We start from the raw sequence: 25,923 nt of genomic DNA on the forward strand, positions 1-25,923 counted from the left end.
ATTATAAAGAAAATATATATTAGAGTTTTCACTTTATCATTCTTTCTTTCGAGAAACAAAACTCACACAACCCTCCTACTACTACTACTAAGCTTACTAATACTCTTCCATCTACTGGCTGCAACGAGAAAGAAGAAGTCTTTTTCTTTCTAGGACTAAAACTCACACACGACTACTAAGCTCACTAATACTCTTCTATCTACTCGGCTACAACGAGAAGGAATAAGTTGATTTTTTAGAAGCTCTGGTGATGGGGGATAGCCACACAGCATGCATGGGTGTCACTTTTTTTCTTTCGCGCACTTCACAGGTTACCAAGTTGCAAGCGATACTGGCCATGCACCAGACCCACATGGACACGTGGTATTTGGTAAGATCTAAAGCTTTTAAAAAGTCTTATTAAAAATTAATTTTAAATTATATCTTTATTTATAGTTTTAGTTTTAAAAATTATTTTATTAAAAATAATTAAAGACAGTTTTAATTAATAAAATTTAAAATAAATTAAGATTTTTATAAAAATTCTATTATTATGAATTATTTTTTTATTTATAATTTAAAGTCCTAAAAATTTAAAAATAATGAGGTTTAGTTATTTAAAATAGAATTTTATTTAATTTTATAATTATTGAGTTATTTTCTATATTTAAAGTATAAAGTTAGTAATTGTCAAATAATAAGAATTTTATATGATTTAATTTAAATACTTTATATTTTTATAATTCAATACTTTAAATTTTAGGAATAATAGAAATTAATTATATAATCTTATATTTTCAGTTAGAGTATTTGATTGAAAACTAATTAGTATTTTGATACAATAAATAATATTTAAAGTAATTTTAAGGATTTAATTAGATTTCAAATTAAACCCAGAATTTTCAAATTGAAACTCTAACCCTAATTAACACAATTTTTTTACCTACCCAAAGAAACCTTAGCCCCCATGTCGCCACGTTAGAGAGAGAAAGAAAGAAAGAAAGAAAGAAAGAAAGAAAGAAAGAAAGAAAGAAAGGAGAGGGGAGCCGCAGGATAGGGAGAAGGGGGAAGAACAGGGAGGGGGCGCGGTGGGTGTCGCTGCCACCGTCGCCACCACCGCTGTTGACAGAGAAAGAGAGAAAATCCGAGAGAGCCGATGGAAGAGGGAGGAGCTCGCGCCATCCTCACGAACCGCTGCTGCCTCGCTTCCATCGTCGTCTTCGCGGGGTCCCTGTCGCCGTCGTCGTCCTCGCTATAAAGTCCGTCGCTGCTGCTAAAGCTGTTCGCACCGTCGTTGTCGCTGAGGGGACCAGCATCGCCCTCGTCCATGGGTGAAGCAGAGGAGAGAAGCTCGCAAGGAAGGGAGGGCCGAAACCAGTCCATTTGCCACGCCTAGTAGCCGTTCGTGTCACTAGCTCTATCTTCGTCTGAACCGCCACTAGATCCACCGCTGCCAAAGCTTCTGGCCGAGCCTTTGCTGCCACTGAAACCCACTGTCGGTAAGGGTTTTGAGTTTGGTTTACGTTCTTTTGAGTTTTTGGGAGCTTTATCGTCACTACATGTTTGTTACAATCGCCATCGCCAGAGTTCTTGTCACCGCTATCGCTTGGGATGGCTGCTGGGGTTGCCGCTAAACCAGTTTAGCGTTCGCCGCTAAATTGCTTGGAATTTTCTCTGATTTTGTTAAATTGGGGATTTCTGATTGGTTTGATTTGAAATGATTTTGATAGTTTGAAATTCTGAATTTTGTTTTATTGAAAACTGATTTGGTTTTGAACCGTTGAAAAGGGTTGATGATTGGTTTGGTTGGGACCCAAAAAGAGTGGCAAAGTCCAAGTTTAAGGGGAGGTGCTGCTAAAATTTCTATAAAATTCGAGACTTTGTTTGAAACGTTATTTTAAAAATAATGAATTATGCCTTGAATTGAATTATTATAAATGAATTATGTTTGAACTTATTTAATAGGAAAGTTATTATATTTTTAACGCAATTTATTTAAGATGAAAATACTTATGTTTTGAAAATTGATTAAATCAGAAAAATTGGAGGAGTTTAAGTGGATTTAAGGGAAACATGAATTTCGATTGACTAATTTCACTTTATGACATTTTAGGAAAAGTTTGAAGTATTCTTTGAAATTTTGATTTAGCAAAACTAAAACAATTCCCGAGTCTTTGGAAAACACTTCAGATTTAAGAATGAAATTAAGAATTGGTTTTGGTTCAAATTATTTGGTTTTGGTTTAAGTAAGTTGATTTTGAAATTAGTTCAGAATATTTGGATACATGACTTGGTTTTGTTTAAATTCTATTTACTTATTTTTATTTATTCAAATAAAAAAGCTAAGGTTTTAGAGATTTTCAATGCATTTAAGGAAATGAGTTAGTTTATTCTCCCCTAAAGTCTTGAGACTCTGCTGAGAAATTTAAGACTAAATCCTGATTTAGAATGAATGATTTTGAGTCTTTCAGAAGAGATTTTGAACTTGGCATGGTTTTGAAGTCGTTTGGGAGTTTTGGAAAGATGTTACAAAAAGTGGCTCTGTTTTGAAAGAAAATTGATTTGAGAAAAAGTAGTTCTTGAATACGTTTGTTATTTGAAAGTGAATGGGCCAATGATGAGTTTGATTATATTTTGAGACTGTTTTGGTAACCTATGATTGAATGATGAATATATGTTGAGATTGGGGACGAGATGAGAATATGACCAGTGACAATTGAACTGTTTTTAAAATAATTTTCTGTTTTTGACTGGTACATATGTATTCTATAAAGTATCCGAGCACTATATCTTACGAAAAGTGAGCCGAGCACTATATCTCTGGGAGTAAGCGTAATACGGTGATTAATCACGTACGCTGAACAATCTTTCGGTTATATGAGTTAGCCGAGCACTATATCTCTGGGAATGTGGTCGGGCACCATAACCCTGGGGAGGGTACCACTTTTTATAAAGGTAACCAAAAGTGACATCCCCATGGAAATGTGTCAGGTTGGTAGTTAAACCGACAATGTGATATCACAGTCAGTAGGACATACATTCATCATTTGCATTTATGTGATATTATTTGGGTGTGCATATTGGAATTAGTTTGTCTATGTGAATACTTATGTTAACTGCTAACTGTTATACTTGTTGTAATTGCTCTTGATTGTGCTTGAACTATATTAATTGTGATTGTGTATGATTGGTTGGTTTGTGATGAATTGGTTGATGATTGAGTTGTTTTGGTCGGGGGCTGTGTTTATTTTTGGATGGGCCTGAGGCTGTGATTGGTATGTTTGAGGTCTAGTCCTATATGAAAAATCAAACTGGTTCAGCATAGAATTAAAGAACTTATGCTTGGAATAGGTTGGTCATTCATACTGTCTAGGAAAACTTTTAAGATTTTTTCAAGAAAGGAAAAAGGTTTTGGACTTTGAGGAATTAACTAAGTTCTCTTTTAAAAAGGATTTTTGGATTTTTTAATGTGAACCTTTGGTTGTTGAAAAGGCACATAAGACGAGAAATGATCAATGTAGTTCAAAAGTCTTATTTGTATCTTATTATAGCAATTTCTGTAACCCTATAGTAAGAACCAGCGAGGACGATGTTCTCACTCCCCTACAGGTTTTTCCTTTTCAGGATTTGGGTGGCTAAGTTTTAGAAGAGTTTATTTCATTTTCAGTTTATTCGATATTTTTGTATTATCTTAGTTATTATTATTTTCCCTTGCCTTTATCTTTACCAATTTTGTAAGAGGGATAGGAATTTGTGATATGTATGTTTATAAGTTATCGTGATGTATATATATAATTTTAAAGTATTGTATTTGGACTGTATGATATATATATATATATATATATATATATATATATATATATATATATATATATATATATATATATATATATATATATTCAATGAAAAGTGTTTTTGAAAGGTTACGCAGTTTTAAGTTTTAAACAGGCTCCTATTTTAGTATTAAATATGTTTAGGGTCGTCGTAATATCCAAGCTATCAGAGTAGCACAGCCGAAAGCATGAAATTCTAATAGTGAGGATGTTACATTTGTGGTATCAGAGCAGTCTTTCCTGTAGAGCCTGAGGAATGGACTGACTATGCTTTAATTGCATACTCTGAGCGTCTATCATATAGTATTCTTGTTTGAATAATGAGAATTAGAGCTTTATGCACATGACGGTCTATTGATTAATGTTGTTAGCCTTGCATTGCATACTTCCTGGTATTAAGTTTGGCCGGCTTAAAACTAGTGGATTATGTATATGGAAGTACTAATGGGTAGTCATAAACGATATACAAGTTATAGATAACGCGAGTCGTGGGTTTTGGGAATTGTTAGAAACTATTTTTCGAGGTTACTCAGTTATGTGTCTTGAATTCTGTTGGAGTCATGTGACTTGTTCTTTTCTAGCCTATCATGAAGTTCTTGTTGCCTTTTCTTTTAGATAGTAGTTTGATTTTTCTAACTCTATTCCTCTGTTCATATGCATTTTTGTTTGATCCTAATTGCATATGCCTGTTTGAAATTCTTTGTGTGTCTATCTTTCTCTGTTTAAACTCTTCTTCTTGATTCAGGTATTCTTTGACATAACTTTGAACTTATTTTGATGCAGTATATTTTTAAGTTCTTATTCCGAGTCCATTTTTTTAAAGAAATTGTGATTGTTTTTCCCTTATTTGATTGTATTTAAAACCATTTTTCAAATTTTTATAAAATCGCTTTTGAGTCGATATACACTTCTCTATATAAAACTTTGAAAATTCCTTATACAGTTTTAAAAAAAACTATTTATTTCTAATACATCGCCTGTTCTTTTACTGCTTTACAGGGATATACTTACTTTAAATACAACTTTATTTTCTAACAACTTTACTACAGTTTCTATGCATATCTTTACTTGATTATGTACTTAGGTATTTCTAAAAAAATTTTGAAAGAAAGGATTTTCGCCTTTATTCCAGTTGAACTTCGTTTGACAAACTTCACCTAAATTATTTTAATTTGGATTTGGTTTAGCATAACACATTACTTATGCAATTATTGTTCTTTTGAAAATATTGGACTCATATCTTTTTTTTTAAGAACGGACCAATTCCTTCTTAAACTTTTCATTTCTATGGATGTTATACTTAATTTTGTTTTTAATTATTCTTTTACATCTTGTGATCATTATCATTAATCTTAGTTTACCTTCTCTTGTGAATCTCATTCTTATCTGAGTTAGCTTGATTTTGTTCCAATTTAATGCATCGTTTATCCTCTTATTGTTTTTACTAGAGTTCTTTAGTCGAAGAGTCCTCCTTGCGAGTTTGCTATTGATGAGTTGAATTCCTTTTTAGCGTATCTTAATCTTCTTGAATGATTCTTGTGAGGTGGTGATTTCAAGTATACTCTTGGAGTTTTGTTTTGAACCTTTTTGAAGAAGTTTTGAATTCGGATGAGCGGATAATTTATACCCTTTTTGGCATTATTTTTACATAGTTTTTAGTATGTTTTAGTCACTTTTTATTATATTTTTATTAGTTTTTATTCAAAAATCACATTTCTAGACTTTACTATGAGTTTGTGTATTTTTCTGTGATTTCAGGTATTTTCTGGCTGAAATTGAGGGACCTGAGCAAAAATCTGATTCAAAGGCTGAAAAAGGACTGCAAATGCTGTTGGATTATGACCCTCCTGCACTCGAAGTAGATTTTCTGAAGCTACAGATATTTAATTGGTGTGCTCTTAATTGCGTTGGAAAGTAGACATCTTGGGCTTTCCAGAAATATATAATAGTCTATGCTTTGCTCGAGATTTGATGGCCCAAAGTGGTGACCAAAGCCAGCATAAAACTTCCTGGCGTAAAACGCCCAAACTGGCACCAGAATTGGAGTTAAACGCCCAAACTGGCACCCAAGCTGGCGTTTAACTCCAAAAACAGCCTATGCACATTAAAGCTTCAATGCTCAGCGCAAGCACACACCAAGTGGGCCCCGAAAGTGGATTTCTGCACTATCTGCACTCAGTTACTCATTTTCTGTAACCCTAGGTTACTAGTTTAGTATAAAAACTACTTTTAGAGATTTATGTTAGGTCTTTTGACCATCTTTTGATCATATGTAACTTTTTACATCTTGGAACCTCCTTTGGAGGCTGGCCTCATGGCCATGCCTAGACTATTTTCACTTATGTATTTTCTACGGTGGAGTTTCTACACCCCATAGATTAAGGTGTGGAGCTCTGCTGTTCTTCATGAATTAATGCAAGTACTATTGTTTTTCTTTCAATTCATGCCTACTTCTTCTCCAAGATATACTCTCGTACTTAATTCAGTTAAGTCAAAATGAAGGGGTGACCTGTGACAATCACCCACTATCTTCGTTACTCGCTTAGCCAAGATCCGCGTGCCTGACAACCACAAGCGGTCTACATGATGTTCAACGTAGTCATTAGACGACAGCCGAAGTATATTCTCTTGGGTATCTAATACACGGACTGAGTCCGTGAGATTAGTATCTTCGTGATATAGGTTAGAACCAATTGGTAGCATTCCTAGGATTTGGAAAGTCTAAACCTTGTCTGTGGTATTCCGAGTAGGATCTGGGAAGGGATGACTGTGACGAGCTTCAAACCTGCGAATGTTGGGCGCAGTGACAGTGTGCAAAAGGACAAGGGTCCTATTCCGACGCTAGCGGAAACCGACAGATGATTAGCTGTGCGGTAGCTGTACATGATATTTTTCATCCGAGATGAGAAATCCGACAGTTGATTAGCCGTGCAGAGATCTTACCTGGTATTTTTCATCCGAGAGGATCATACAGCTTTCCATGGAAGGGAGCACGCATGGTTGGAAGAAGGCAATAGGAAAGCAGAGGTTCAGAAGCAACAAAGCATCTCCAAACGCTTATCTGAAATTCTCACCAATGAATTACATAAGTAACTTTATTTTATTTTATGTTTTATTTATCTTTTATTTATCAGAATATCATAACCATTTGAATCCACCTGACTGAGATTTACAAGATGACCATAGCTTGCTTCAAGCCGACAGTCTCCATGGGATCGACCCTTACTCACGTAAGGTATTACTTGGATGATCCAGTGCACTTGCTGGTTAGTTGTGCGGGGTTGTGAAAAGTGTGAATCAAAACTCCGTGCACCAAGTTTTTAAAATTTATTTTAAAAATGTGTTCTTCAGAGTTTTTAAGAATGAATTCTAGAGATTCATGGAATATGTTGGAACCTGGCTGGCTGTTAAGGCATGTCTGATCTTTTGGACCGAGGTTTCTACTTTCCATTGTAGAAAGGACATGTCTATATTTGTATGCTGAAGCTTGGCTGGCCATTGGCCATGTCTAATCTTTTGGACCAAACCTTTAGACTAACATTACCGGAATCCTGGAATTCTTATTAAAAATTTTGAATATCTTTATTTTCTTTTTCCAACATAATTTTCAAAAAATACAAAAAAAAATCAATAAAACCATAAAAACCAAAAATTTTGTGTTTATTTTTTGAGTCTAGTGTCAGATTTTAAGCTTTATGTCAACTGCATCTTTTTTGTTTTTCTTTAAATTTTTGAAAATTCATGCATGTGTTCTTCATGATCTTCAAGTTGTTCTTGAGGATTTTCTTTGTTTGATCTTTATATTTTCGTATTTTGTGTCTTTTCTTGTTTTTTCATATGTATTTTTGAATTCTTAGTGTCTAAAGTTTAAAAATTTTTAAGTTTGGTGTCTTGCATGTTTTTCTTTTCTCAAAATTTTCAAAAACATGTTCTTGATGTTCATCATGATCTTCAAAGTGTTCTTGGTGTTCATCTTGACATTCAAAGTGTTATTGCATATTTCTCTTGTTTTGATTCATAATTTTTATGTCATGTGTCATTTAGATGTTTTTCTCTCTCCTCATTAAAAATTCAAAAATAAAAAAAATATCTTTCCTTTATTCTTCTCATAAATTTCGAAATTTTGGGTTGATTTAGTCAAAAAGTTTTAAAATTTAGTTATTTCTTATTAGTCAAGTCAAAATTTCAATTTAAAAATTCTATCTTTTCAAATCTTTTTCATTTCCCTTCTTAATATTTTCGAAAACTTTAAAATTGATTTTCAAAATCTTTTTCTTATTTTTATTTCATATTTTCGAATTTATTGCTAACATTTAATGTTTTGATTCAAAAATTTCAAGTTGTTACTTGTCTAGTAAGAAAGGTTCAATCTTTAAATTCTAAGAATCATATCTTTTAGTTTCTTGTTAGTCAAGTCATCAAGTTTAAATTCAAAAATAAAATCTTTTTAATTTCCTTTTCAAATCTTTTTCAAAATAAATTTCAATCATATCTTTTCAAAATTTAATTTCAAATCTTTTTCTAACTTCTTATCTTTTCAAAATTGATTTTTAAATCTTTTTCAATTAACCACTTGATTTTTTTGTTTGATTGTTTATTATTTCTTATCTTTTTCAAAACTACCTAACTATTTCTCTCTCTAATTTTCGAAAATAATTAACATCTTTTTCAAAAATCTTTTTTATTAACTAATTGTTTTAAATTCTAATTTATTTTATTTCTTTTAATAATTTCGAATTCTAACTATTAATTAAAATAAAAACAAAAATATTTTTCTTTTCTTATAATTAAAATTCGAATTTCTTCTCCCTCTTATCTCTTTCTATTTATTTTATTTATTTACTAACACTTCTCTTCTTAAAATTCGAACCCTCTCCATCTCTCTGTGTTCGAATTCTTCTTATTCCTCTCTCTCCTCTCTAACCTCATTCTTCTATTCTTCTACTCACATAAAGAAATCTCTATACTGTGACATAGAGGATTCCTCTTCTTTTCTGTTATCTTCTTTTTCATATGAGCAGGAACAAGGATAAAGACATTCTTGTTGAAGCTGATCCTGAACCTGAAAGGACCCTGAAGAGGGAGCTAAGCGAAGCTAAAGCACAACTCTCTGGAGAAGACCTTGCAGAAATTTTTAAAAAAGAAGAAGACATGGCAGCCGAAAACAACAACAATGGTGGAGATGCAAGGAAGATGCTTGGTGACTTTACTGCACCATCTTCTGACTTCTATGGAAGAAGCATCTTAATTCCTGCAATTGGAGCAAACAATTTTGAGCTTAATCCTCAATTAGTTTCTCTAATGGCATATAATTGCAAGTTTCATGGACTTCCATCAGAAGATCCTCATCAGTTCTTAGCTGAATTCTTGCAAATCTGTGATACTGTTAAGACCAATAATTCTGAGGTCTACAAACTTATGCTTTTCCCATTTGCTGTAAGAGACAGAGCTAGGATATGGTTAGACTCACAACCTAAAGAAAGCCTGAACTCTTGGGAAAAGCTGGTCAATGCTTTCTTAGCCAAGTTCTTTCCACCTCAAAAGTTGAGCAAGCTTAGAGTGGAAGTCTAAACCTTCAGACAGAAGGAAGGTGAATCCCTCTATGAAGCTTGGGAAAGATACAAGCAATTGATCAGAAGGTGTCCTTCTGACATGCTTTCAGAATGGAGCATCTTATGTATATTCTATGATGGTCTGTCTGAATTGTCTAAGATGTCATTGGACCACTCTGCTGGTGGATCTCTTCATCTGAAGAAGACGCCTAAAGAAGCCCAGGAACTCATTGAAATGGTTGCAAATAACCAATTCATGTACACTTCTAAAAGAAATCTTGTGAATAATGGGATGACTTAGAAGAAAGGAGTTCTTGAGATTGACACTCTGAATACCATATTGGCTCAGAATAAAATATTGACTCAGCAAGTCAATATGATTTCTCAGAGTCTGACTGGAATGCAAGCTGCATCCGACAGTACTAAAGAAGACTCCTCTGAAGAAGAAGCTTATGACCTTGAGAATCCTGGAATGGAAGAAGTAAATTACATGGGAGAATCCTATGGAAACACTTACAATTCTTCATGGAGGAATCATCCTAATCTCTCATGGAAGGATCAACAGAAGCCTCAACAAGGCTTCAATAATAATAATGGTGGGAGAAATAGGTTTGGCAATAGCAAACTTTTTCCATCATCTTCTTAGCAATAGACAGAGAATTCTAAGCAGAGCCTCTCTGACTTAGCAACCATAATCTCTGATCTAAGACCACTCACAGTTTCATGACTGAAACAAGGTCCTCCATTAGAAATTTGGAGGCACAAGTGGGTCAGCTGAGTAAAAGAGTTACTGAACTCCCCCCAAGTTCTCTCCCAAGCAATACAGAAGAGAATCCAAAAAGAGAGTGCAAGGCCACCAATACGTCCAACATGGCCGAACCTGTAGAGGAGGAAAAGGTAGTGATTTCCAGTGAGGAATACCTCAATGGACGTCCACTGGCCACTAAGGAGTTCCCTAATGAGGAACCAAAGGAATATGAGTCTCATACAGAGACCATGGAGATTCCACTGAACTTACTGTTGCTATTCATGAGCTCTGATGAGTATTCTTACTCTGAAGAGGATGAAGATATTATTGAAGAGCAAGTTGCTCAATATCTAGGAGAAATCATGAAGCTGAATGCCAAGTTATTTGGTAATAAGACTTGGGAGGATGAACCTCCATTGCTCATCAATGAACTGAATGCTTTGGGGCAACTGAAATTACCTCAGAAGAAACCGGATCCCGAAAAGTTTTTAATACCTTGTACCATAGGCACCATGACCTTTGAGAAGGCTCTGTGTGACCTGGGGTCAGAAATAAACCTCATGCCACTCTCTGTAATGGAGAAACTAGGAATCTTTGAGGTACAAGCTGCTAGATTCTCACTAGAATTGGCACACAAATCAAGAAAACAGGCTTATGGACTTGTAGAGGATGTCTTAGTGAAGGTTGAAGGCCTTTACATCCCTGATGATTTCATAATCCTAGACACTGGGAATGATGAGGATGAATCTATCATCCTTGGAGGACCCTTCCTAGCCACAGCAAAAGCTGTGACTGATGTGGACAGAGGAGAGTTAGTCCTTCAATTGAATGAGGACTACCTTGTGTTTAAGGCTCAAGGATCTTCTTCTGTAACCATGGAGAGGAAGCATGGAAAGCTTCTTTCAATACAGAGTCAAACAGAGCCCCCACACTCAACTTCTAAGTTTGGTGTTGGGAGGCCACCATTAAGCTCTGAGTCTCTGTGAAGCTCTCTAAGAGCTCACTATCAAGCTATTGACATTAAAGAAGCACTTATTGGGAGGCAACTCAATGTTAATTAATTATATTTATATATTTGCTTTCCATTGTTATTTTATATTTTCTTTAGGTTGATGATCATGTGAAGTCATAAAAATAACTACAGAATCAAATCGGAATCAAAAACAGCATTGGTGCACGAATCGTAATTCACACTTTTCATAACTCGTACCACTAACCAGCAAGTGCACTGGGTCGTCCAAGTAATACCTTACGTGAGTAACGGTCGATCCCACGGAGATTGTCGGCTTGAAGCAAGCTATGGTTATTCTGTATTTCTTAGTCAGGAAATCAATTATAATTATTAGTTTGGATTGCGAAAAAAACAAAAGAGCATGAATTAAATACTTGTTATGCAGTAATGGAGAATATATTGGAGTTTTGGAGATGCTTTTTCCTCTGAATCTCTGCTTTCCCCCTGTCTTCTTCTTCACGCACGCAAGGTTCCTCCTATGGCAAGCTGTGTGTTGGTGGATCACCGTTGTCAATGGCTACCATCCATCCTCTCAGTGAAAATGGTCCAGGTGCGCTATCACCGCACGGCTAATCATCTGTCGGTTCTCACTCATGCTGGAATAGGATCCATTGATCCTTTTTGCGTCTGTCACTACGCCCAACCCTTGTGAGTTTGAAGCTCGTCACAGTCATTCAATCCCTGAATCCTACTCGGAATACCACAGACAAGGTTTAGACTTTCCGGATTCTCAAGAATGCTGCCAATGGATTCTAGCTTATACCACGACGATTCTAATTAAGGAATCCAAGAGATACTCATTCAATCGAAGGTAGAACGGAGGTGGTTGTCAGTCACGCGTTCATAGGTTGAGAATGATGATAAATGTCATGGATCATCACATCCATCATATTGAAGTGCGAATGAACATCTTAGATAGAAACAAGCGTGTTTGAATACAAAACAGAAATAATTGCATTAATTCATCGAGACACAGCAGAGCTCCTCACCCCCCAAAAATGGAGTTTAGAGACTCATGCCGTCAAAGAGTACAAAGTTTAGATCTAAAAATATCATGAGGTACAAAATAAATATCTAAAAGTTGTTTAAATAATAAACTAGTAACCTTGGTTTACAAAAAATGAGTAAACTAAGATAGATAGTGCAGAAATCCACTTCTGGGGCCCACTTGGTGTGTGCTAGGGCTGAGACTTGAGCTTTACACGTGCCTAGGCTGTTTCTAGAGTTAAACGCCAGGTTGTAATCTGTTTCTGGTGTTTAACTCCAACTTGTAACCTGTTTCTGGCGTTTAACGCCAGAATGCAACATGGAACTGGCGTTGAACACCAGTTTACGTCATCTATCCTCGAACAAAGTATAGATTATTATATATTGATGGAAAGCCCTGGATGTCTACTTTCCAACCCAATTGAGATCGCACCAATTGGACTCTTGTAGCTCCAAAAAATCCATTTCGAGTGCAAGGAGGTCAGAATCCAACAGCATCAGCAGTCCTTTTTCAGCCTGAATCAGATTTTTGCTCAGCTCCCTCAATTTCAGCCAGAAAATACCTGAAATTACAGAAAAACACATAAACTCATAGTAAAGTCTAGAAATATGAATTTTTCCTAGAAACTAATAAAAATATACTAAAAACTAACTAAAACATACTAGAAACTACATGAAATTAGCCCCAAAAAGCGTATAAAATATCCGCTCATCACAACACCAAACTTAAACTGTTGCTTGTCCCCAAGCAACTAGACAAATAAAATAGGATAAAAAGAAATCAAGAAGCAATAATATCTCAGAGTTTTAAGTGAAGCTCAGATTCTAATTAGATGAGCGGGACTAGTAGCTTTTTGCTTCCGAACAGTTTTGGCATCTCACTTTATCCCTTGAAATTCAGAATGACTGGCATCCATAGGAACTCAGAATTCAGATAGTATTATTGATTCTCCTAGTTTAGTATGTTGATTCTTGAACACAGCTACTTTATGAGTCTTGGCCGTGGCCCTAAGCACTTTGTTTTCCAGTATTACCACCAGATACATCAATGCCACAGACACATAACTGGGTGAACCTTTTCAGATTGTGACTTAGATTTGCTAGAGTCCCCAATTAGAGGTGTCCAGAGTTCTTAAGCACACTCTTTTGCTTTGGATCACGACTTTAACTACTCAGTCTCAAGCTTTTCACTTGGACCTGCATGCCACAAGCACATGGTTAGGGACAGCTTGGTTCAGCCGCTTAGGCTAGGATTTTATTCCTTTAGGCCCTCCTATCCACTGATGCCCAAAGCTTTGGATCCCTTTTTATTACCCTTGCCTTTTGGTTTTAAGGGCTATTGGCTTTTTTTCTGCTTGCTTCTCTTTTTTTTTCGCAAGCTTTTGTATTCACTGCTTTTTCTTGCTTCAAGAATCAATTTTATGATTTTTTAGATTATCAATAACATTTCTCTTGTTCATCATTCTTTTAGGAGCCAACAATTTTAACATTCATAAAATTCAATATCAAAAACATGCACTGTTCAGGCATTCATTCAGAAGGCAAAAGGCATTGCCACCACATATAAATAATTAGAATTTTCCTTATTAAAAACTCGAAAAAAAATTATTGCCTCCTTATTCTAAAAATCTGCTATTTTATTCATGTTTGATGATGATGAGAAAAATAAATTATAGCTTAATTAGAGATAAAATCAAAATAGATATACTAATTACTACTACTCATATATGACTTCTAAGGTAAATTTCTAATAAGAATAATTATCACAGAGTTAAGGTTAAGATTAGAACTCAACAACCTTGAATTTGGGAGGTGGATGCCTCTTTAGTCTGTGGAGTGCTTGGCCCTTCAAGAGATAGCTTCTGGCGCTTCAGTTCCTTCAGTTCACGCCCTTGCTCTTCTTGTTCTCTAAGCAGTTTGCAGATCATGCTATTTTGATTTTGTTGTTCTTCCTTCAGTTGATCTACAACTTCTTGCAACTTGGTGACAGATGCTTCTAGGCACTCCCAGTATTCAATTTGAGGGATTTCCGGGAGGAACTCCTGTGCTCTCCTCTTGATGGGGTCGTCCTGCACTTGTTGTCCTTCCATAGACTTTTTGGTGATTGGTTGCTCAACTGGGATATACTCATCTAGTCCCATTTTTACCCCAGCATCTTTACATAACAGAGACACCAAGCTTGGATAAGCCAATCTGGCATCTTTGGAGTTCTTGTTTGCAATTTTATAAAGCTCACTAGAAATTAGCTGATGAACTTCCACTTCTTTTTCCAGCATAATGCAATGAATCATCACTGCTCTTCTGATGGTGACCTCAGAGTGGTTGCTAGTGGGCAGTATAGAGCGCCCAATGAAGTCCAGCCAGCCTCTGGCGACTGGTTTGAGATTCCTCTTTTGAGTTGGTTTGGGGCACCCTTTGTGTTGGTTGTCCATTTGGCTCCAGGGAGGCATATGTCCTCTAGGATTTTGTCCAAGCTCAGGTTTGGTCTCATCATTCTCCTATTAAAGGAGTCTGGGTCATCTTTCAGTTGAGGCAACTTGAAGATCTCCCTTATTTTGTCAGGGTGGGTGTGAACAATCTTCCCTCTGACCAGAGTTCTATAGTCATAGAATGCGGTTCCCACTATTTTCTGCCTGTCTGTCTGCCACAGATTTGCGTAGAATTCCTGAACCATGTTTCTTCCCACCTTTGTTTCAGGATTAGCTAGGACTTCCCAGCTTCTGTTTCGAATTTGCTCTTGGATCTCCGGATATTCGTCTTCTTTCAGATCGAATTTAACTTCCGGGATCACTGACCTTAGACCCATTATTTTGTAGTAATGGTCTGAACGTTCTTTGGTTAAGAACTTCCTTGATTCCAAAGTGGTTTTGGAATATTCTCTTTCTTGCCTCTTAAGTTGGTTTGTTTTCCCTTAGGAGCCATGATCTTAGTGGGTATTGGCTTAGTGATCACGGATAGACACACCAAACTTAGAGGTTTGCTTGTCCTCAAGCAAAAGAAAGTAAAGAGAAGGGATATTAGGAGAGCCAAGATCGAATTGTGAAGGTGGTAGGGGGGAGGCCGAACTAGGATTTAAAGGGAAGGGGGTGGGTTTTCGAAAATTTTGAAGAAGATATGATAAAAGATATGATTTGTAAAAGATGAGTATGATAGGAACATGATGCACTTTAAAATTTAAAAGATATGAATAATGTGAAAGATATTTTAAACAGATAGCTATGTTTTGAAAAAGATATTGATGAGTTGAAAAAATTTGAGAAGGAAAAGAGATAGGTTTGTTTTGAAAAAGATTTGAAAAGAAGTTGAAGGGGATTTAAAAAAAAGGTTTATGTTTAGAGTTAAGATACATTTGATATTTTTGAAAAAGGATTTGAAAAAATTAGGATTTGTAATATGTTTATGCAAGAAATCATGCATTGAAACAGGAAAAATGGAAAAAATTTGAAGTGAAAATGAAATTACCTACTCCCCACAATCCTGGCGTCAAATGCCCAACTGTTACATGTTTTGGGCGTTTAACGCCCAGTTGGTGCTTGGTCTGGGCGTTTAACGTCCAGCTGTTGCTTCTAGCTGGCGTTAAACGCCAGAAACTCCTTTGTCACTGGGCGTTTTTCTAAACGCCCAGGATGCTGTAAATCTGGCGTTAAACGCCCAGAAGCTGCTTCTTTCTGGTGTTTAACGCCCAGATGGCTATCTCTACTGGCGTTAAACACCCAATAGATGCTCCTTTTGGGCATTGAACGCCCAAAACAGCTCTTACTGGCTTTTTTTTTCGCACTAGTGAGCTTCTTTTTGCTGTTTTGTATTCTGAATCCTTCTGCAACCCTGTGAAATTATGCAATTGATTCTTTACCTTGAAGATTATTTATATTAAACTTGTATAATAATAATAAAAAAAATAAATAAGAAAAAGTTTTGCTAATGACTTGGTTGCCTCCCAGCAAGCGCCTCTTTATTGTCTTTAGCTGGACCTTGCTGAGCTTTTAATCTAGCCTCAGCCTTGAGCACTCTTGCTCAACATTGCCTTCAAGATAATGCTTGATTCTCTGTCCATTAACAATGAACTTCTTATTAGAATCGAAGTCTTGAAGCTCCACATAGCCATATGGTGACACACTTGTAATCACATATGGTCCCTCCACCGGGATTTCAGTTTCCCAGGGAATAGCCTGAGTCTAGAGTTAAACAGCAGAACCTTCTATCCTGGTTCAAAGACTCTAGATGATAGCTTTCTGTCATTGGTGCGCAGAAATTGTGATTACACTTTAATTATGTAAAATTCATTGCTCTTTCTTTCCCTGGTAATGGCGCCAAAAACATGATGCCAATACCATGGTTCACAACTTCGCACAACTAACCAGCAAGTGCACTGGGTCGTCCAAGTAATACCTTATGTGAGTAAGGGTCGAATCCCACGGAGATTGTTGGTATGAAGCAAGCTATGGTCACCTTGTAAATCTCAGTCAGGTGGATATAAAATAGTAATGGGGTTTTCGAAAATAATTAATAAAATAGGGATAAAAATACTTATGTAAATCATTGGTGAGAATTTCAGATAAGCGAATAGAGATGCTTTCGTTCCTCTGAACCTTTGCTTTCCTGCTATCTTCATCCAATCAGTCTTACTCCTTTCCATGGCTGGCTTTATGTAATGCATCACCATTGTCAATGGCTACTTTCGATCTTCTCTCGGGAAAATGATCCAAATGCCCTGTCACGGCACGGCTAATCGTCTTGAGGCATCACCCTTGTCAATGGTTACATCCTATCCTCTCAGTGAAAGTGGTCAACGCACCCTGTCACGGCACGGCTATTCATATGTCGGTTCTCGATCATGCTGGAATAGGATTTACTATCCTTTTGCGTCTGTCACTACGCCCAGCAATCGCGAGTTTGAAGCTCGTCACAGTCATTCAATCATTGAATCCTACTCGGAATACCACAGACAAGGTTTAGACTTTCCGGATTCTCATGAATGCCGCCATCAATCTAGCTTATACCACGAAGATCCCAATATCTCGAACTCGGTCCCCTGTATTAGTAATCTAAGAGATACTCATTCAATCGAAGGTAGAACGCGAGTGGTTGTCAGGCACGCGTTCATAGGGAATGATGATGATTGTCACATTCATCACATTCAGGTTGAAGTGCGAATGAATATCTTAGAAGTGGAATAAGTTGAATTGAATAGAAAACAGTAGTACTTTGCATTAATCTTTAAGGAACAGCAGAGCTCCACACCTTAATCTATGGAGTGTAGAAACTCTACCGTTGAAAATACATAAGTGAAAGGTCCAGGCATGGCCGAGAGGGCAGCCCCCAAAACGTGATCACAGGATCAAAATACAATCCAGGATGTCTAATACAATAGTAAAAGGTCCTATTTATAATAAACTAGCTACTAGGGTTTACAGAAGTAAGTAATTGATGCATAAATCCACTTTCGGGGCCCACTTGGTGTGTGCTTGGGCTGAGCTTTAACTTTCTACGTGCAGAGGCCATTTGTGGAGTTGAACGCCAGGTTTTGATCCATTTCTGGCGTTCAACTCTGGTTCTTGATCCATTTCTGGCGCTGAACTCCAGAATTGGGCAGAGAGCTGGCGTTGAACGCCAGTTGACGTCGTCTATCCTCGAGCAAAGTATGGACTATTATATATTTTTGGAAAGCCCTGGAGGTCTACTTTCCAACGCAATTGGAAGCACGCCATTTCGAGTTCTGTAGCTCCGGAAAATCCACTTTGAGTGCAGGGAGGTCAGAATCCAACAGCATCAGCAGTCCTTCTTCAACCTCTGAATCTGATTTTTGCTCAGGTCCCTCAATTTCAGCCAGAAAATACCTAAAATCATAGAAAAACACACAAACTCATAGTAAAGTCCAGAAATGTGAATTTAACATAAAAACTAATGAAAACATTCCTAAAAGTAACTAGATCCTACTAAAAACATACTAAAAACAATGTCAAAACGCGTATAAATTATCCGCTCATCACAACACCAAACTTAAATTGTTGCTTGTCTCCAAGCAACTGAAAACCAAATAGGATAAAAAGAAGAGAATATACTATAAATTCCAAACTATCAATGAAACATAGCTCCAATCAAATGAGCGGGATTTATAGCTTTTTGCCTCTTGAATAGTTTTGGCATCTCACTTTATCCATTGAGGTTCAGAATGATTGGCATCTATAGGAACTCAGAGTTCAGATAGTGTTATTGATTCTCCTAGTTCAGTATGATGATTCTTGAACACAGCTATTTTATAAGTCTTGGCCGTGGCCCTAAGCACTTTGTTTTCCAGTATTACCACCGGATACATAAATGCCACAGACACATAATTGGGTAAACCTTTTCAGATTGTGACTCAGCTTTGCTAAAGTCCCCAATTAGAGGTGTCCAGGGTTCTTAAGCACACTCTTTTTTTGCTTTGGACCTTGAATTTAACCGCTCAGTCTCAAGTTTTCACTGGACACCTACACGCCACAAGCACATAGTTAGGGACAGCTTGGTTTAGCCGCTTAGACCAGGATTTTATTCCTTTTGGGCCCTCCTATCCACTGATGCTCAAAGCCTTGGGATCCTTTTTATTTGCCCTTGCCTTTTGGTTTTAAGGGTTATTGGCTTTTTGCTCTTGCCTCTTGGTTTTAAGAGCTTTGGCTTTTTCTGCTTGCTTTTTCTTTTTCTTTCTATATTTTTTTTCGCCTATTTTTTTTTTCTGCAAGCTTTGTTCTTTGCTGCTTTTTCTTGCTTTAAGAATCATTTTTATGATTTTTCAGATTATCAAATAACATGTCTCCTAGTCATCATTCTTTCAAGAGCCAACATATTTAACATTCTTAAACAACAACTTCAAAAGACATATGCACTGTTCAAGAATTCATTCAGAAAACAAGAAGCATTGTCACCACATCAATATAATTAAACTAAGTTCAAGGATAAATTCGAAACTCATGTACTTCTTGTTCTTTTGAATTAAAACATTTTTCATTTAAGAGAGGTGATGGATTCATAGGACATTCATAACTTTAAGACATAGTTACTAACTACTAATGATCATGTAATGAAGACACAAACATAGATAAGCACATAACATAGAAAACGAAAAACAGAAGAAATAAGAACAAGGAATGAATCCACCTTAGTGATGGTGGCGTTTCCTTCTTGAGGAACCAATGATGTCCTTGAGCTCTTCTATGTCTCTTCCTTGTCTTTGTTGCTCCTCCCTCATTGCTTTTTTGATCTTCTCTTATTTCATGAAGGATGATGGAGTGCTCTTGATGTTCCACCCTTAGTTGTCCCATGTTGGAACTTAATTCTCCTAGGGAGGTGTTGATTTGCTCCCAATATTTATGTGGAGGGAAGTGCATCCCCTGAGGTGTCTCAGGGATCTCTTGATTTGCAGCCACATGTTCTACCACTGAGCTATAGATCCTTTACATAATTGTTTTACCACACCGAACTTAGAATGTTGCTCACCCTCGAGCAAAAGAAGAAGGAATAGATGAAGAAGAAGAGGTGGAAAAAACTAGGATTATGAGGAAGGAAGGTGGGGATCCTATGGGGTCCACAGATCCTGAGATGATCTTGTGAGGTCCACAGATCTTGAGGTGTCAAGGCATTTACATCCCTGCACCAATTTAGGCATGCAAAATGCCCTTGCACACAACTCTGGGCGTTCAGCGCCAGGTTGGTGCTCATTTTGGGTGTTCAATGCCCATTTGTTGCCCATTTTTAGTGTTGAACGCCAGAACCATGCTTGTTCTGGGCATTCAGCGCCAGCTCTTCTCCAGGATGCAATTCTGGCGTTCAGCGCCCAGATGATACCCATTTTGGGCGTTCAGCGCCCAGATACTACCCATTTTGGGTGTTCAGCGCCAGAACCATGCTCTGTTCTGGCGTTGAACGCCAGGCAGATGCTTCCTCCAGGGTGTGATTTTTCTTCTGCTGTTTTTGATTCCGTTTTTAATTTTTGTATTTTTTTTGTGACTCCACATGATCATGAACCTATAAAGACATATAACTAAGAAAAATATAGTTAGATAAATAAAAATTGGGTTGCCTCCCAACAAGCGCTTTTTTAATGTCAATAGCTTGACAGTGGGCTCTCATGGAGCCTCACAGATGTGCAGAGCCTTGTTGAGACCTCCCAACACCAAACTTAGAGTTTGGATATGGAGGTTTTGGTTGACTCTGCTTTGAGAGAAGCTTTTTTTGCTTCCTCTCCATGGATACAGAGAGAGATCCTTGAGTTGTAAACACAAGGTTGTCCTTATTTAATTGAAGGATCAATTCTCCTCTGTCCACATCAATCACAGCTCTTGCTGTGGCCAGGAAAGGTCTTCCTAGGATGATGGATTCATCCTCTTCCTTTCCAGTATCCAGGACTATGAAATCAGCAGGGATGTAAAGGCCTTCAACCTTTAGTAACACGTCCTCTACTTGTCCATAAGCCTGTTTTCTTGAATTATCTGACATCTCTAATGAGATTTTAGCAGCTTACACCCCATAGATTCCCAATTTTTCTATTACAAAGAGGGGCATGAGGTTTATCCCTGAACCAAGGTCACACAGAGCCTTAAAGATCATGGTGCCTATGGTACAAGGTATTATGAACTTTCCAGGATCCTGTCTCTTCTGAGGCAATGTCAATTGATCCAGATCACTTAGTTCATTGGTGAACAAGGGAGGTTCATCTTCCCAAGTTTCAATACCAAATAATTTGGCATTTAGCTTCATGATTGCACCAAGGAACTTGGCAGCTTGCTCTTCAGTAACATCCTCATTCTCTTCAGAAGAGGAATACTCATCAGAGCTCATGAATGGCATAAGGAGGTTCAATGGAATCTCTATGGTCTCTAGATGAGCCTCAGAGTACTTTGGTTCCTCAGAGGGAAGCTCCTTATTGATCACTGGACGTCCCAGGAGGTTTTCCTTCTTGGGATTCACGTCCTCTCCTTCCCTTACAGGTTCGGCCATGGTGCTTATATCAATGGCCTTGCACTCTCCTTTTGGATTCTCTTCTGTATTGCTTGGGAGAGTACTAGGAGGGATTTCAGTGATCCTTTTACTCAGCTGGCCCACTTGTGCTTCTAAATTTCTAATGGAAGACCTTCTTTTATTCATGAAACTTACAGTGGCCTTGGATAGATCAGAGACTAAGTTTGCTAAATTAGAGGTGTTTTGTTCAGAGTTCTCTATCTGTTGCTGAGCGGATGATGGAAAAGGTTTACTATTGTTAAACCTATTTCTTCCACCATTATTAAAGCCTTGTTGAGGCCTTTGATCCTTCTATGAGAGATTTGGATGATTTCTCCATGATGGATTATAAGTGTTTCCATATGGTTCACCCATGTATTTTAACTCTACTATTGCAGGGTTCTCAGGATCATAAGCTTCTTCCTTAGAAGATGCCTCTTGAGTACTGTTGGATGCAGCTTACATTCCATTCAGACTCTGAGAAATCATATTGACTTGCTGAGTCAATATTTTATTCTGAGCCAATATGGCATTCAGAGTATCAACTTCAAGAACTCCCTTCTTCATAGGCGTCCCATTACTCACAGGATTCCTCTCAGAAGTGTACATGAACTGGTTATTAGCAACCATGTCAATGAGTTCTTGAGCTTCTGCAGGCGTTTTCTTTAGGTGAATGGATCCACCTGCAGAAGTATCCAATGACATCTTTGATAGCTCAGATAAACCATCATAGAATATATCCAGGATGGTCCATTCTGAAAGCATCACTACAAAAAAAAAGGCCTATGGTCACGGTAAAAAACCGTGACCATAGCTAGTAAAAAGGGTGACCATAGATCTATGGTCACAGTTTTAGACCTATGGTCACGGTTTTTTACCGTGGCCTATTCTCTCGTGGCCATAGGTCTATGGTCACGGTTTTTTTATCTATGGTCACGGTTTCTATGGTCACGGTTTCAATTTTCAAAATCTAATACTTTAGGCCACATTTTTTCACCGTGACCATAGGTTAATCTATGGTCACGCGTAAAAACCGTGACCATAGCCTTATCTATGGTCACAGTTTTGACCGTGACCATAGCTTCTATAGTCACCCCTCCTTAAAACCGTAACCATAGCCTTATCTATGGTCACGATTTTGACCGTGACCATAGCCTCTATGGTCACCCCTCTCTAAAACCGTGACCATAGCCTTATCTATGGTCACGGTTTTGGCCGTGACCATAGCCTCTATGGTCACCCCCTCTAAAACCGTGACCATAGCCTTAGCTATGGTCACGGTTTTCACCGTGACCATTGCCCCTATGGTCACCCCTTCTTAAACCGTGACCATAGCCTTATCTATGGTCACGGTTTTTCGCCGTGACCATAGCCTCTATAGTCACCCCACTTTAAAACCGTGACCATAGCCTTATCTATGGTCACGGTTTTCACCATAGCCATAGCTTATCTATGGTCACCCCTCTTTAAAACCGTGACCATAGCCTTATCTATGGTCACGGTTTTTCGCCGTGACCATAGCTTATCTATGGTCACCCTATTTTTAAATGGTGACCATAGCCTATTTTGTTTTATGAAATCTAATTTTTTTAAAAACATAATCACATCCCAAAATGATGATAATCACAAAATAAATCTAAGAATGAGAAATTCAATAAATCTAAATCATAAAAATTTTATTAAAAAATAAATATCCATTACAACACTAATCAAAATAAGGTGCAATTTATCCATTACATGTAATATCGGATAAAGTCTCTTATTAAAAAGTAAAGAATATTCGAAGTTGTTATAAACGGTGCCGCAGAAACTAGTCAACTCCTGTTGTCTTTACCAGTACGAAAAAATTATCCTGTACACAAAACAAAGCCAAAACAAATTTCAAGAGAAGGTAAAGAACATTCGAGAGTAGGAAAACAAAATAATCAATTAACAAATACTAATCCTAAAAGAAACGAAAAGAAAAAGATAAAAGAAAAAAGCATTCCCTACATAGTTTATCTCCATCAAGATACAAGAACTTAGAACCCAATTGTATGAAAGTAATTAAATTATCCCAACAGAAAAATGAAAAAGAAAGTCTGCATGAAGACTTTAATTTAGTGACCAAATTTATTGATAATATAACCAATCTTTGTTCATCAAATTTAGTGAAGACTTTAAATTTATTGATAATATAACCAATCTTTGTTAAATTTATTGACCACATCTGGAACCACACACAGCCAAAGGGATTGTTTTAAATTTTTCAGCTATATTGTCCAAACAACAATTAATTATCACATAAATTACTATATAAAAGAAAACTTATACCAAAAAATTAGTGAAATAAGTTTAATCTTTCAGCTTTCATAAACACACCCGATGTTCCAAAATGGTCAAAGTAGAAGGAATGTTAGTAATAAAATATGTATGCAATTAACAGAAGAGGAGTTCACCTGCAAAATGCATCCAACTGTGCAAGTAGGAGTTTGTTTGACAGGTTTAATAATTCACCTACATCTTTTGATGTATTATAGAAGGTAAGCTCTGGACTAACAACCTGCAATGAGATATCTAAATCAAATAGTAAGACAAGCGAATTAAAGAGGGACATGGAAATGACAACCATTGTCCCTTATGAGTTGTCATAAGACAGTCTTGGTGCCATACTTATAAAGAAATGATCATGCATCATATAGTTGGAAAATCAACACAATAATTAGGGAGAAAGAAACCACCGCTTACAATTTCAAATCTGAAAGTCCTATAAACCGAAAGACTAGACACTACTGAAATCTTAAAATTGCATAATCAACTGCATCATAAACCAAATCTTAGCAGAGCGCAAACAGATATTCAGCATAAAAGTCTCAATACAAACATGTTTCCGGAGTATTTTTTAATCCAAAAGGGAGAACAAAGAATGAGAGGAAAACAAAAAAGAAAACCTCACCCTAAGTATAACAGCTTACTATTAAAGTCTTCACAATTCACTAAACTTCTTTTTCACAATTGACCAAATTTTTTGGTTCATCAACCTCAATCTCCACAATTCACTAAACTTCTTCTCAACAACAATCAGAATAGCAAGGTTCTCAACCCATTCAATTTAGTGACCAAATTTATTGATAATATAACCAAAATTTACAACAAGCACTCATTCTCTATTCAGAAAACAGTTACAATCAAACCATCATTACAATAATTTCAGACCCAGCACAAGCCTAGATCAATTCAACACTCAACACAATATTATCCAGTCAAATTAAATTAACATATCCAGTAACCAATGATTCTCAAACAAGTTTTCAACAATATCCAAATAAATCTCAATTCCACAACTAAATCAAGAAGTCAGCATAACCAAGAATTCGAGCAATTAATCACTTTCAAACAATTAAATCATTATTCACAAATCACAACCTCAAGTCAAAATCAGTCTCAATACCACACCAATCACATTTTTTTACAACCTCAAACAGAGCTTAATTTCGCCAATTAATCACTCATAACAACAAAACCAAGTTGATTTTTATCGATTAATCACACAAAACATTCACAAATTATTTGCAGTTACTCACTAAACTTCATTGGCATTCATGAATTTAAACAGTTAATTTTAAAATAAATCCCCTACCTTAATTAACTGGAACTCGAAGAAATCTATAACTGCCACAAATTCCTTTTTTACCTATCTCGCAGCAGCAGTAAGCTCACACAGAACCAGCAACAGCTACAACAGTCCCAAAACAGCATCGACACCAATACTAGTTGTAACAGAAATTTAGAAGCAAAGTGGCGGAACTAAAATAAGAATATATGTGACTATGATTAGAACAAGAACATGGCAGAGGAACAAGTTTGAAGCAGAACAAGGATGAGAGGGTTACAGTTTCAAAAATGGAGGAATCGGAACCAGAACAGCAACTCCGGTGTTCTTCTCCAGCATCAAGGGCAACGTTTGGTTCACCACCATCAGCGGCACACAGCTCGACGGCGGACTCCACCCGCGGTCACGGTGGCAGCGGCAGGGCAACAACGGCAACGACAACGGCTCCTCTAGCTCGCGGTTCCTTCTCTCCCTTCGCGAGCTTCCTCGGTGGTGGCAGAAGCTCCGGCCACGGCGACGCGACGTGGATCTAACGGCGATGATGTGCAGCTCGCGATGATGGCGGCGATGGCTCCACGGCGCCGGAACAGCGACGGGAATGGGTGACTCGGCTGCAGTAAGGAGGCAAGGCGGCTAGGTGACAGCGCTGCTTCCTCTTCTCTCTCGAATCACTATCTCTCTTTCGACCTTCCTCTCTCGCGCACGGCTCCACCGAGAAGACGACGGCGGCATCAAGACGCGGTGGCGGTGCGGCAGCAGTTCCCCCTCCTCTCTTCTCTCTTCCCCATCGCAGCCTCACTCTAGGATCGATCTCTCCCTTTTTTTTCTTGCTTCTAATTTCTGTTGCTGTGTGTTGGTATGTTAGAAGAAAGGGGAAGCGATGTGGCGATGGTAAGTGGCAGTGGAGATTAAAGTTTTATGTGTGTTTTAAAATTAGGGTTAGGATTGACATTATTGAGTATTGAGTATTGAGGTAATTTTAATAAAATTTAGGAGGAGTAGGGTAAATTAAAAATTAATTTTAGTCAAACATTAATATTTATAAAAATATTATATTAATTATTAATTTATAAATTTATTTTTAAATAAATATTTTAATTTAATAATTAAAAATAACTAAATTAATTTTTTTTAAATCATAAAATAAAATTTTAAAATTTAATTATTTAAATTAAAGCAGATAAAATATTTATTATTTTTTAATTATTAAAATTTTAAATCACTAATAAAAAATACTCAATTAATAT

General features: G+C 36.9%; 1 long non-coding RNA gene and 1 other non-coding gene across 3 annotated transcripts; both read right to left on the bottom strand.

Moving 5' to 3' along the window:
* Positions 1 to 9,362: 9,362 nt before the first annotated feature.
* On the bottom strand, positions 9,363 to 9,470 carry LOC112773341 (small nucleolar RNA R71). Its single transcript, XR_003187897.1, has one exon. It is a non-coding gene; the product is annotated as a small nucleolar RNA R71 (small nucleolar RNA).
* Positions 9,471 to 22,739: 13,269 nt separating this feature from the next.
* Positions 22,740 to 25,629, bottom strand: LOC112771272 (uncharacterized). Of its 2 annotated transcripts, none has more exons than XR_003186950.3 (4): positions 24,957 to 25,629; positions 24,704 to 24,870; positions 23,523 to 23,640; positions 22,740 to 22,936 (listed from the first exon to the last, which is right to left on the bottom strand). It is a non-coding gene; the product is annotated as an uncharacterized lncRNA (long non-coding RNA). The 2 variants fall into 2 exon arrangements; XR_003186949.3 differs by having other exon boundaries at positions 23,523 to 23,626; positions 24,957 to 25,604.
* Positions 25,630 to 25,923: the final 294 nt, after the last annotated feature.

Source organism: Arachis hypogaea, chromosome 18, assembly GCF_003086295.3.
Source record: "Arachis hypogaea cultivar Tifrunner chromosome 18, arahy.Tifrunner.gnm2.J5K5, whole genome shotgun sequence".
Classification (NCBI taxonomy): domain Eukaryota; kingdom Viridiplantae; phylum Streptophyta; class Magnoliopsida; order Fabales; family Fabaceae; genus Arachis; species Arachis hypogaea.